Source organism: Pan troglodytes, chromosome 13 (genome assembly GCF_028858775.2).
Source record: "Pan troglodytes isolate AG18354 chromosome 13, NHGRI_mPanTro3-v2.0_pri, whole genome shotgun sequence".
In the NCBI taxonomy this organism is placed as follows: domain Eukaryota; kingdom Metazoa; phylum Chordata; class Mammalia; order Primates; family Hominidae; genus Pan; species Pan troglodytes.
Window position 1 is genome coordinate 142,876,145 of NC_072411.2, and position 13,756 is coordinate 142,889,900.

The 13,756-nt window shown below is 46.2% G+C and overlaps 1 protein-coding gene across 4 annotated transcripts in view; it reads left to right on the forward strand.

Annotated features, from left to right (window-relative positions):
- The first annotated feature begins 724 nt into the window (after window positions 1-724).
- GPR35 (G protein-coupled receptor 35) overlaps window positions 725-13,756 on the forward strand; it is a 28,385-nt gene continuing 15,353 nt past the window's right edge. Inside the window, exons 1-5 of one of the 4 annotated variants that reach the window (XM_054679670.2) lie at window positions 725-848; window positions 1,667-1,892; window positions 11,589-11,712; window positions 12,166-12,469; window positions 13,515-13,569. The gene's annotated coding sequence lies outside the window, so the exon portion shown is untranslated. Of the gene's footprint in view, window positions 849-1,666; window positions 1,893-8,444; window positions 11,713-12,165; window positions 12,470-13,514; window positions 13,570-13,756 lie in introns of those variants that run through there. The other 3 variants (XM_054679672.2, XM_054679673.2, XM_063791003.1) reach the window with 3 other exon arrangements.

Here is a 13,756-nt window from a genome sequence, read left to right on the forward strand (position 1 = left end):
CTGCTGTAACAAAGCACCATAGCCTGGGCAGCTCGTAAACAGTGGAAATGCGTTGCTCTTTGTTCTGGAGGCTGCAAGTCCAAGATTGAGGCACTGGAAGACCTGGTGCCTGGTGAGGACCTGCTTCCTGGTCCAGAGACAGCACCTTCTCTCTGTGTCCTGACGTGGTGGAAGGGCAAGGGAACTCCCTGGGGCCCGTTTTATGTGGGCACTCATCCCATTTGTGACGCCTCTGCCTTCATGACCCCATCACCTACCAGAGGTCCCCACCTTTTCATTTCTCACCTTGGGGATGAGGACTTCAGTATGTGAATTTCGGGGATATGAATGTGTCATCCATAGAAGGGCCCATCTCTTACACAAATGCTGAGTCCCCAGTGGCCTGTGTCCTAGCAAATGAGAGCCACCCTGAAAAATAAAATCCTGTCTCCCCAACACCAGCCCTGGCAAGGCACCCAGAACTCTCCGGAATGCTTGAAGGCAGGGCCTGGCCTTTCCATGGGGTCCAGGGCTGTGGGGTCCCTGGCGGTACTGTGGGCCTGCAGAGCGGGGCATGTGGGCTGAAGACCGTCTCCCCACCATGGTGGGAAGGGACAAAGGGTGGCCCTGGCAGATCCGGACAGGCAGGACTGGGTGTGTCCCATGAGAGCACCTCCTTCCTGGCCTTTCCTGTGGACTTTGTCCCACACCACCTGCCTGGGTTCCTTCCTGTCGTCACTTCCAGCTCCAGGCACGGCAGTTGGTGACTCCTTGGTGGGAGCCGTGTCCCACCCGGTCCTGATACTGCCGTCTTCTCTTTCACAGTCCTCCAGGCTTGGGCCGGCCTTGGGGGCAGCAGAGCTTCTGGGGTGAGTGTCGAGATCCTGTGTCCTGAGAGCGGTAGTCAGGGAGAGGGCTGGTTGGGGCAGGGCTGCCCGGGCAGGACACAGGATGCGGCCGGCCAGAATGGGACCAAGGTGTTCAGACCTGGACTTTGGGCTCGTGCTTTCTTCCTGGTTGCACCTTGCTCGCTGTCCCTTGGAGTCTTCATTTGGTTTTGCTTTTTTTGTTTGTTGGTTTTCACCTAATTTTTGCCAGACTTAAGCTAGTTTTGCTGCCTTTTGAAACTAGTGGAAGAATCATTTTATTCCTGGGGATAATTTGGGGCCTTTTGATCCCAACGTGAAGCCCTGCACATGGCTGCTTCATCAGGGGAAGGGTCTTTTCTGCTTTGGAGGAAAGGCTTTGGCGGGCAGGCTGGCCTGGGAGTCTCCAGAGCTCTCGGCTCTCTGTAGCATCCTGGGGAGCTCAGACCATGGCTGCAGGGCTCTGGCCATAGCTTGCAGGCCATCTGGTTAGTGCTGCCCCCCAAACCCGGCCATTCCTCTCTAGTGCCCAGCAGGTATAGCCAGTGTCCACATAGACAGCACTGCCTCAGATCTGGGCTGGGGCCACAACACTCACTCAGGGATCCCAGGGAACATGGCACCAGGTTTAGTAGGTTTAGTCAGGGGCATATGCAGTGTCCCTTACCCAGGTCAAGGCTCAGGCTGGGCCCATCTTAGCTGCCTGGGACACCCAGTCCCTTTATGAATCTGCCAGGGGAGGAGCAGCCAGGCTTGGGCTGGGGCCTGGATGGACGTGACGTCGGGCACTGTGGCATTGTGTGCCTGTCTCTGTGTTGCAGCTGACATGGGCTCATTGCTCCTTCTCCAAGCCCTCTGAGGACATCAAAAGCGTGGACGCATCACTTTCCACCATCTCGCTGCCCACGGTCCCTCCATCCTGATGTCTCCTAAGCACATGTGTGGGGTGGCGGGCACACTGCTGATAGCTGTGGATGCGGCCGTGACATCCTTCACCCCTGCCCCCATGGCATGCGTGATCCATTAGGGAGGACCATCTGCACAAAGGTAATCCATTGACTCAGACAGGGGGTTCATAGAAGAACAGGTGAGAGTGGCGGGGGGGGGGGTATTCCTTGACCAGCTGAGGGTCAGCCAAGGGCAGGAAAGGGGCTGGGCACCCTCAGGGAATTGAAAGAAGCTCTCTCTGCCTGCAGTGCGGTGAGTGGGCTTGGAGAATATGGCAAGAGCTGAGGCTGGAGATGTAAGCAGGGGCCTTAAGTTTTGTTGAAGGAGCCTGAGTCTTATCTCCTGGGCAACTGGGAGCCACTACGTAGTTTAAAGCAGGGCCTAACATATATATGTTTGAAATCTTTCTCTGGCTCAAGTCTCGAGGATGAATTGGAAGTAGAGGACCAACTAAAAAGTTGTTGCAGACATTAAGGTGGTGTCCTGGGTTAGGTGGGAGGTGATGGAGAAGAGAATAGGCTAGTGTTGACATATACCCAGGAAGCAAAACCATTAGGGCATGATGCTTAATGCTTGATTGGATTGATCACATAGATGACTAGGAGGAGGACTGACATATTTCAATCTATGAACGTGGTATGCCCATCCCTTTACTTATTTTTAATTTTTTAAAATTTATTTTTTTTTTTGAGACAGGATCTCACTCTGTTTGTCCAGGCTGAAGTCCAGTGGCAGGATTTCAGCTCACTGCAGCCTCAACCTCCTGGGCTCAGGTGATTCTCCCACCTTAGCCTCCCGAGTAGCTGGGACTACAAGCACAGATCACCACACCTGGCTAATTTTTTGCATTTTTGTTTTTTAGTAGAAACAGGGTTTCACTATGTTGCCCAGGCTAGTCTCAAATGCCTGGACTCCAACAATCCACCCACCTTGGCCTCCCCGAGTGCTGGGATTATAGGCTTGGGCCACTGTGCTGAACCCTGTCCATTTGTTTGGATCTTCTTTAATTTCTCCCAGCAATATTTTGTAACTTTAAGCATACGTTTCCCACTTGTGCCTAGGTACTTTGTTTTCCAATGCTTGTAAATGGTATTGTATCCTTAGTTTTATTTTCCAATTGTTTTTTGCTAGTATATAGAAATGCATTTTTTGGTATATTAATCTTGTATCCTGTAACCTTGATAATGCATTTATTAGTTCATAGTGTTTTTTGCTTCTTTTGTTCTTTTCTGGTAAATGCCTTAGGATTTTCGTTTTCTCCCGACTCCCCGCCTTCCTCCTCTTCTTTTTCTTCTGCCTTAGGATTTTCTTTTTCTTCTCCTCCTTCTCTTCCTCCTCCTCCTCCTCCTCTTCTGTCTTCTTTCTTCTTCTTCTTCTCTTTTTTGTTTTTAAATTGAGGCAGGGGCTCACTCTGTTGCCCAGGCTGGAGTACAGCGATGCAACCTTAACTCACTGTAGCCTCAAACTCCTGGGCTCAAGCGATCCTCCCACCTCAGCTTCCCAAGTAGCCAGGACTACAGGTGTGCACCATCATGCCTGGCTAATTTTTATATGTTTTGTAGAGATTGGGTCTTGCTATGTTGCTCGGGCTGGTCTTGAACTCCTATCTTCAAGCGATCTTCTCACTTCAGCCTCCCCAAATGTTGGGATTACAGGCCTGAGCCACTGTGCCAAGCTGAATTTTCTACATGCATGATTATGTCACATGTGACAATAGGTAGTTTTACTTCTTCCTTTTCTATCTGCTTTTTTTCCCTTGCCTTATTTCCTCTGGCTGGGACCTCCAATACCGTTTTTAATAGAAGTGTGAGAGCCACTTCGTTTGTTTCTGAGTATAGTGAGAAAGTTTGGTCTTTTACCATTGCCCAGCTTGAAGTTTCTTATAGTTTATCTATAGGTGATCTTTATCACGTTGAGGAAGTTCCCTTCTCTTTCTAGTTTACCGAGAGTTTCTATCATTCATGGATGTTGCATTTTGTCAAATATTTTTCTGCATCCATTGAGATAAATATATACATTTTACCATTTATTCTATTAATTGATGTTCTAATGCTAAAATAAACCTTTTATTTCTTGCATACTTTTTCATGATGTGTTATTTGTTTTATATATTGCTGGATTTGATTTGCTAATATTTTATTAGGGATTTTATGTCTTATGTTTTTGCATGATATTGGCCTGTAGTTTTCTTTTCTTGTAATATCTTTGTCCAGTTTTGGTACAGGGTAGAACTTGACTTAGAAAATGAGCTGGCCAGTGTTTCTCCTTTTTTCTGATGTGGTTAAGATTGGTATTATTTTATTCTTAAGTGTTTGATGGAATTCATCAGTAACACCATCTGGGTGACGTATTTTCTTTGTAGAAAGGCTTCAAATTATGAATTCAACAACTTTAATAGACATAAGCTTGTTACATTTTACTTTTCTTGTGTACCTTTTGGCAAGTTGTGGCTTTCAATAGATGTTTCCATTTCATCAAATGGTCAAATGTAATTTCATGATGTTCTTACTAATATTCTTGTATTATTCTTCTGATGTCTGTAGGGTCTGAAGGGATGTCTCATCTTTTATTCCTGATATTAGTAATTTGTGGATTTTTTTCTTTGATCAATCTAGCCAGAGCTTTATCAATTTTTTTATCTTTTCAAATAACCGATCTCCATTTTGTTGATTTTCTTTTTTTCCCCTAGTACATCAAATTTTCACTCTTTCTTATTTCTTCTGCTTACTTGGGTTTCATTTGTTGTTGGTGTTGTTGTTTTCTAGATTCTCAAAGTGGAATCTTAGGTAATGATTTTAGACCTTTCTTCTTTCCTAACATGAGCACTGAGAGCCACAGATTTTCCTCTAAGCATCACACTAACCTTATCTCACAAATACCGGTAAGTTGCATTTTTATCATCATTTAGTTCAAAGTATTTTCTTATGTCTCCTTGATTACTTCTTTGATCCCTGAGTTATTTAAATGTGTTGCTTAATTTTCAACTATTTGGGCATTCTTTAGGTGTCTCATACCTTGTTGCTATTGATTTCTAATTAAGCTCTGTTGTAGTTAGAGAACATATTCTGTATAACTGAAATCTTTTTAATTTTATGGAGGCTTAATTTATGGCCTAGCAGATGGCCTATTTTGGAAAATGTTCAATGTGCACTTGAAAAGAATATATATTCTGCTGTTGTTGGGCATAGTGTTCTATAAACATCTGTTTGGATAAGATGATTGGTGTTGCTCAGGGCTATCATATTCTTACTAATTTTTGGTTTACTTGTTCTGTGAGTTACTGAGATGAGGGTGTCGTAATAACCAATCACAATCATGAATTTGTCTGTTTATCCTTTCAGTTCTATTAGCTTCCTTCATTTTTTGGATTCTTTGTAATTAGGTACATACACATTTAGAATTGTTAGATATTCTTGATGAATTGACCCTTTTTTCATATGAAATATCCTTTTTTTTTTTTTTTTTTTTTTTGAGATGGAGTCTCGCTCTGTCAACCAGGCTAGAGTGCAGTGGCGCAATCTCGGCTCACTGCAACCTCCGCCTCCTGGTTTCGTGATTCTCCTGCCTCAGCCTCCCGAGTAGCTGGGATTACAGGTGCCCACTACTGCGCCTGGCTAATTTTTGTATTTTTAGTAGAGACGGGGTTTCACCATCTTGGCCAGGCTGGTCTCAAGCTCCTGGCCTTGTGGTCTGCCCACCTCAGCCTCCCGAAGTGCTGGGATTACAGGCGTGAGCCACCACGCTGGGCCATGAAATGTCCCTTTTTTTATTTTGGAATATTCCCTGTACTAAAGTCTACTTTGATGTTAATATTTCTATTCCTGCTTTCTTATAATTAATGCTTGCCTTTTATAAATTTTTCCATTCTTTTACATTGTTTTCATTCTTTTACTTTTAACTTTTCTTTATATTTAAAGTATATATCATATCAGGCAGACATCATATTGTCATTTCTTGCTTTTTTTTCCCCTAAGACGCAGAGTCTCCTGTCGCTCAGCCTGGAATACAGTGGTACCATCAGGGCTCACTGCAGCCTCAAACTCCTGGATTCAAGCAATCCTCCCATCTCAGCCTCCCAAGTAGCTAGGACTACAGGCATGTGGCACGACACGTGGCTAAGTCTTTAACTTTTTTTTTTCTTTTTTTGAGACAGAGTCTTGCTCTGTCACCCAGGCTGGAGTGCAGTGGCATGACCTCAGCTCACTGCAACCTCCACCTCCCCGGTTCAAGTGATTCTCCTGCCTCAGCCTCCCAAGTAGCTGGGACTACAGGCGCCCACCACCACGCCCGGCTAATTTTTTTTTTCTTTTTTTTTTTAGTAGAGATGGGGCTTCACTGTGTTAGCCAGGATGGTCTTGATCTCCTGACCTCGTGATCTGCCCGTCTCGGCCACCCAAAGTGCTGGGGTTACAGGCATGAGCCACTGCACCCAGCCTGTCTTTTTTTTTTTTCTTTTTTTTTTTTGAGATGAAGTCTTACTGTGTCACCCAGGCTAGTGTGCAGTGGCATGAACTCTGCTCACTGCAACCTCCACTTCCCAGGTTCAAGTGATTCTCATGCCTCAGCCTCCTGAGTAGCTGGGATTACAGGTGCGTGCCACTACGCCCAGCTGTGTTTTTTTGTTTGTTTGTTTTTGTTTTTTTTTTTTTTTTGGTAGTTTTAGTAGAGATGGGGATTTCCCTATGTTGGTTAGGCTGGTCTCGAACTCCTGACCCCAAATGATCCACCCACCTCGGCCTCACAAAGTTCTGGGATTACAGGCATGAGACACTGTGCCTGGCCAATAGTCTTTGTCTTTTAACTAGATTGTTTACCTCAGTCACATTTAATGTAATGGTCGATATGGTTGGGTTTGAACCTACCATCTGCTATTTGTTTCCTATTCATCTCCTCTGTTCTTTGTACTCATTTTCCCTCCTCTTTTTCTGCCTTCTTTTGGATTAGTTGACTATTTTGTATTTCACTTATCTCTTCTAGACTATTATACTTCCTTGTTTTATCATTTCATTAGTTGCAATAGGGTTTATGATATGCATATTTAACGTATTTATGATTGATTGGATGTAGGAGGGATGAGGGGAGAAAGATTCCAAAATGATACTGACATATGTGGCCTGGGTAACAAGAGGAACCACTCTCTGAGATGGAGAACTTTGAAGGAAGATTAGTTTGGGGAGTGATGAAAGGGCTGGATGATGTGGTCAGTTTTGGACAAGTTGCGTTTAAAGTGCTTCTGAGGCATCCAAGAGGAGATACCTGGTAGACATTTCTTTACAAGGTCCAGAGCTCAGGGCAGTGTCTGGGGCTGGAGCTGGCTCTAGGGGTGAAGGGCAGAGAGGTGATTGTTGAATGAATGGGAACACGGTAGTCTGTGGGTGCAGAATGTGCGATGGGACAGGAAGAGTCCAGGACCAAACCCTGAGGAGCCCCAACATTTTAGGGACCCAAATGCAGGACAGTAGAGATGAAAGGAGAGGCCAGCGAAGGAGCAAAACAAGGAAGCGTGTGTCATGGAGGCCACACGAGGAAGTGGCTTGGTGGTTACTTCTGGGGCATTGGCACAAGGATGTTTCAGGGCAAGGTGCAAGGGGGCCTCAAAGATCATCTTAAGTTCTGTTCCTTCACTTTCATGGTGGGTGAATTGGTGTTCATTTAGATCTACTCAACATCTTATTAAAACAATTTTTAAAAAGGACTAGGGACTGGGAGGCCGAGGCGGGCGGATCATGAGGTAAGATCGAGACCGTCCTGGCTAGCACAGTGAAACCCCGTCTCTACTAAAAAAAAAAATTAGCTGGGTGTGGTGTCGGGTGCCTGTAGTCCCAGCTACTCGGGAGGCCGAGGCAGGAGAATGGCGTGAACCCGGGAGGCGGAGCTTGAAGTGAGCGGAGATCGCGCCACTGCACTCCAGCCTGGGCGACAGAGCAAGACTCCGTCTCAAAAAAAAAAAAAAAAAAAAGGACTAGGGACTTACTGACTTGGCCAAAGGCTGCTGGTGGGTGCGTGGAGGTGCTGCCTGTCAGCTGTGCTCTGGGCTCTAGGGACATGGGAGTCCAAAGGGCTCTCACCTCCTCAGTGAGAGGTTCTGGTGGGCTGACCATGGTGAGATCCAGATTTCAGCAGGTGGACCCCGAGGGGGTGTGAGGAAATGGACTCTGTGAGTGGGAACTTCTCTTTCAGAGGAATTTGCAAGACTGGCCTGAGCCAGCACACAGCTCTTCAGCAGGGCTTGGCAGCCAGCAGGGCCTCGGGAGGAGGCAAACAGCTGATCAAATCCGGGCTTCTCCAGAGGAAGAAGGGGAAGGGCAGGTCTGGGGAGGTCAGAGCGTGGGTGAGAACCGTGGCCATGGGTGGGATCCACATCCCAGCCTGCAGGGCCTCCTGGTAATGGTTCTCCAGAATTCTGCGATTGGAGCTGTGCTCACAGAGTCACTGTCCCCGACCTCCCAGGGGCGTGGACATAACCCAGCCTCAGCTGCAGACAGCAGAGGCTCTGCACAACTGCAGAAGCTGAGCAATCAGCCTCATCAGTGGCAATTCCTGGAACTCCAACCTCAACTGTAACATGAGCTGTGCAGACCTTCAGTAACCCCAGACGAGGAGTGAGGCAGAGCCTGATAGCTCAGGGACCAGCTGGGATGCTCAGTAAACAAGAGCTCCAGAAGATACGCGGAACAGGAGAAGGTGAAGTGTGGGGACAGCAGGAGCTGCAGGCCACCCAGAAGGAGGAGGAGAGGGGACAAGAAACACTGAGCAGGCCTTCAAGATGAGGAGTGAGCAGAGAGGACGGCAGAACATGGGAAAACCTACCTGGCACTATGAGGGTGGAGAGGGGAGTGTTGGAGGGTGTGCATTTGAGTGCAAGTGTGTAAAAGAGGCCCTGGACAAGGAATGAAGAATCTCATCAGATGGTTAAAGTGAGGGAGCACCAAGTAAACCATGATGAGCCGTAAGTAACCATAAGTCATGTGGACCCCAACCCTAATGCTAATCATAAACCTAAACCTCGTGTGGCCAGGAACCCTAACCTGAACCCAAATCCTAACCATAACCCTAACCATAACCATAAATCATGTGGACTCCAACCCTAATGCCAAACATAACCCTAAAATTCAGGCAGACCCGAACCTAACTCGAACCCAAACCCTAACGAAAACTCTAACCCTAACCCTAACTCAATTCAAACCTTAACCCTAACCCTAACCATAACACTAACTCCACCCTATTCCGAACCCTAAACCTAATTAACAATGCCTCATATGGACCCGAACCCTAACCCTAACCGAAACCCTAACCCTAACCCTAACCCTAACCCTAACTCAACCCAAACCTTAACCCTAACCATAACACTAACTCCAACTACAACCATAGCCCTAACCAAACTCTAACCCTAACCCTAACTCAACCCAAACCTTAACCCTAACCATAACACCAACTACAACCCTAACCCTATCCCGAGCCCTAAACCTAATAATGCCTCATGTGGGCCCTAACGCTAACCCTAACCATGCCTCATATGGACTCGAACCCTAACCCTAATTCCAACCCTAACCCTAAGCCTAACCCTAACTCTAACCCTAGCCAAAACCCTAACGCTAACCCTAACTCCAACCCAAACCCTAACCCTAAGTCTCATGTTGACCATAACCTGGCTCAAACCCTAACCTGAACCCTAACCCTAAGCCTTGTGTTGACCACAGCCTGGCTCTAACCCTAACCCTGACTCTAGTCCTCACTGTAATTCTACCTCTAGCCTTAATTCTAACCCTAACTCCAATCCTAACCCTAATCCAAATGCACCCTCTGATCCAAACAACTCTTCAGCCAATGTCAGACCTCACCTTAACCCTCACCTTCACCATCACCATTCCAGTTCTCCTCCCTTCAGACTTCCCAGGGACTTGAGCCAGCCCCTGGCCCCCAGGCCTTGGTTTCCCCGCCTGTGCAGCGTGGATTTGGGGCTGAGGGTACAAAGACTGGCACCCACCTGAGCCGATGGAACAGGCCTGCCCCTGGTCCTGAGGAGGCCTCTGCTCTCCCAGTTCTCCCCTTGCCCATGTGGAAGGGGGCTTATCCCCCAGCATGGGTGCTTCCTGGCCGGTGTCCGTCTCTGTGTGAGTTCCTGTAGGGAGGGACTGGGTAGGCGCAGTTGGCATGGCACTGCCATGCCCCTGGCTCGGGCTTATGCGGGCTGACAGTCCTGTCCCTCCACCCAGAGGCCCCTCCAATGATGTAGCTTATCAGAGTGTGTGTGTATGTGCACATGTGCATGTGTGTATGTTGTATGTGTATATATCTATGTATGTATATGTATCTATATATATGTGTATGTGTATATATGTGTGCATATATATGCATTTGTGTGTGCTTGTGTGTATGCATGTTTATGTGTGTATTTGTATATGTATCTATGTGTGTTTATATGCGAGTGTGCATGTGTGTATGCAGTGCTTGTGTGATGTGTCTGTTTTTATGTGTGTGCATGTATGTTTACATGTGTCTGTGTATGTATATGCCTGTGCTTGTGTGCGTGTGTGTACACATACACGTGGACAGGCGAGGGAGAAGCTGTATTGCACCACCACCCAGGCCCTTCGAGCCCAAGTGCAGTCTCCCCAGGGCTCACGAGGCCCCAGCACACTGCCCTCCTGCCCAGATGGTGCCCAAAAGCCCCTTGCCGAGTCCTCTCTAAGCCTCATGTAGGCCTGTGAGTCCCTTCTCCGTCTGTTTCCCCTGCCTGTGATGCTTAGGGATCGTTCATTTCAGGGCCAGTGAGGAAACCCCATCTTCTCCTGCACTGCCGTGGAGTTAAAGGAGAAGGCCACAACACACTCCCACGTTTTCTACAGACTAGCAGTGGGGTGTTTGGCCACCTTTGGTTTTGACCTTTTATTTTGGAAATGTTCAAACAGACTGAAATAAGCAGAAGTGTAATAACCCCTTGTGCCCATCACCCCACCTTTGGCAAGAGCCAAAGAGTCACAACTGATGTTGCTTCACCACACTCCATCTGTGGGCTCAAAATGTTTTGAGATAAGTGCCAAACATCATATCCTTCTATCTACAAAAAATGCCACATGAATAAAAGATAAGGACTTTTAAAAACACATGACCACAGTAAGCATTATCACATCTAGCCAAGAAATGAACCTTTCCTTAATTGCAACAAACAGGAGTTAACTTTTACATTTTCTCTACTTCTACAATTTTTTAGAGAACAGTAAGGTAGACTTTATTCAACGGAGGCTACCACAATGGAGTTTTGCAGCAGGGAAGGGAGATGAGGCTCAATTCCCACCTTATACGTTTTTAAAAAGAGCTTATTTGCTTGAATTGGATCTGAGGAGTCTGGCTGCAGGCCAAAATCCTCTGTGTGATCATTCGGGCCCAACCGCAGATGTTGCCAGCAGGCCCCACAGAAGAAGCAGCCCTCCTGCCCCAGACAGCACTTTCCACTCTTAGCCTCCTCCACAGTTCCCCAGGCCAGATCCTTTTGTTTGAGCCTTCTGTTTCGCCTCCTTGGTAGTGAGATCATCTCCCCATCTGCCTGATGTCATCCAGGGAGCAAAAATGGGACGTAGAGGAGCTGGCACCTTTTTCCTTCTGTTTGCCTCTTGCCTGCACTATTGCAGTCGTGAATACAGGCCTGAGGGTGACCGTCCATTGGGCTCGTGGTCCCAACCTCGACAGCAGTGGCTCCACAGGGTGCACACGAGGTCCCCGCGGTCCCGGCCGACATACCTGTTGGGTTCTTAGTTGGCAGCTTCCTCCTCTGTCTCTCTATTCCCCTCCTAGGTCTCTTGCCCTGTGCAGCTTCCTGCAGACTGGACTTGCAAAGTCCAGCCTGTATGGCTGGAGTTCCCATGCCTGCCAATCTCCTGTCGACTGCGAGTCAGCTCCGATACTTCACCAGATTCAGGTGAGAGTTTTGGTTTTTTGACAAGCCCACTTCATCAGCGGGGCATGCATTTCTGCCAGGGGGCTCATGATATCTGGTGGTCTCTTTGTGAGGCCAGCAGCCACCAATGATCACGAATGTGGCAGGAAGCTGCCAAGAGACCCCCAGTGGGTGATTCCTGCCTCCTGCTGTCATGCAATTCCCTCCTGAAGGGTGGCTGGACTTACTCACTTATAACAAACAATACGATTAAAAAAAAAAAAAAAAGTGATGTCTCTTCTGTGATTAGGTTGAAAGAGACCATGGCATCTGTCTTGGATGCATACTCTCTCTCGCTGGCTCTGGGGTAGCCAGATGCCATGCTGTATGCTGCCCTGTGAAGAGGCATGGCCAGTAAGGAACTGAGGGCAGGAACCAGGGAAGATTTGGGGTCCTCAGGCCAGCTGCCCATTGGGAATGAAACTCTACCAACAGCCACCTGGGGGAGCTGGAAGTGAATCTCCTCTTAGCTGAACCTTCTGGTGAGACTGCAGCCCCAGCTGACACCTGGATTGCAGACTCATGAAAGACCTGAAACTCTACCAACAGCCACCTGGGGGAGCTGGAAGTGAATCTCGTCTTAGCTGAGCCTTCTGATGAGACTGCAGCCCCGGCTGACACCTGGATTGCAGACTCATGAAAGACCCTGAGTAGAGGACCCAGTTTGGCAGAGCCCGAATTCCTGACCCACAGGAACTGGGAGATAAAACTCTGTGGTTTTAATCTTCTCATTTTAGAGGTAATTTTTTTGTGTAGCAATAGGTAACTGACAATGCACAACTAAAATAATAGATAATTAACCCTAATGCTAGTTTCATTCATCCATCAGGGTTTGCAAAGTAGTGATATTCTACTTCTGTCTTCCTTCATTATTTATTAGCAGAAATGTATCTATAAAAAGAAGTGTTCCTTCATTAACTCTTTGGTCATGTTGAGGTACAGTTTGCATAGGAAAGGCAGGGCAAATGCTTGATTCTTTCCCTTCTTTTCCTCATGTATAAAATAATGAACTGTTTTCCTGGCATCTTTCAACAATGACTAATGAGTTTTTAAAGTGTAATTACAAATTCATGAGTTTAAACATTTTTTGATGTTCCCATTAACATTATTATCCTTATTGATATTCAGATCTTCCTGTCTTTGTCCAGTGCCAGCCTATTTGATTTAACTCCTGAGCCCCTTTGGCACTGCCCTAATAGTCTTTGACAGCTACTTTGTTCTCTGGCATAAGAAGACATTCCAGAATTATATTAGACATTTCCTAACCCAGATTGGACAGCATACACTTCTCTCCAAGAGCCCCTCTTCCTCTTTAAGAGAAATGGTACTTAGAGACCACAATCTGGGTGTTAGGTGTGCTTGTGGTTACTGGATTTGTCGTTATTTTTAGACCTTGTCAGTGGACAGAACTAAGGCTTTTTTTTTGAAAGACACATTATGAGTACAAATGGATACTTTCTATTTAAATTCAGATTTACATAGTTTTTACTTAATCTTATTGATAATATATCTGCATCTCCTTTCTCCCACACCAAAAATCTCAAACAATACCCAACATAGTTATTCATTTGTTTTATTCTGTAACACACACAATATTTTCAAAATGACTTTACCAACACTACCATCAACAGTATAACCACTGAAAATAGTTTAAAATTATTTTTAGATACTTTTAAAGTCCTTGGGTTGTGTCGACGTACAGACAAAACAGTGTTTTAAAATTATTTGGAAAATGATTACTTAAAATAATGAAAACTTCTTTTGCCATTCTTTTTTGTTGGCAGGCTATATGGATATACATCCAAATGACTGGATTTTAAAATCACTTGGAAGAGTTTGGTAGGTTCATATTGTCAACCCATAATGCAAGTCAGTTAGTTTCATTTTGCTTTCAATTTTAAGAATTCCTTTTACAAGTTAATTTAATTAAATTAAGTAATTACACAAACATTTGACATGAGTCTAAATCCAAATCTAGAAACCAAGATATGGTCACAGAAGTCCGTCCCTATCCCCATCCCATTTC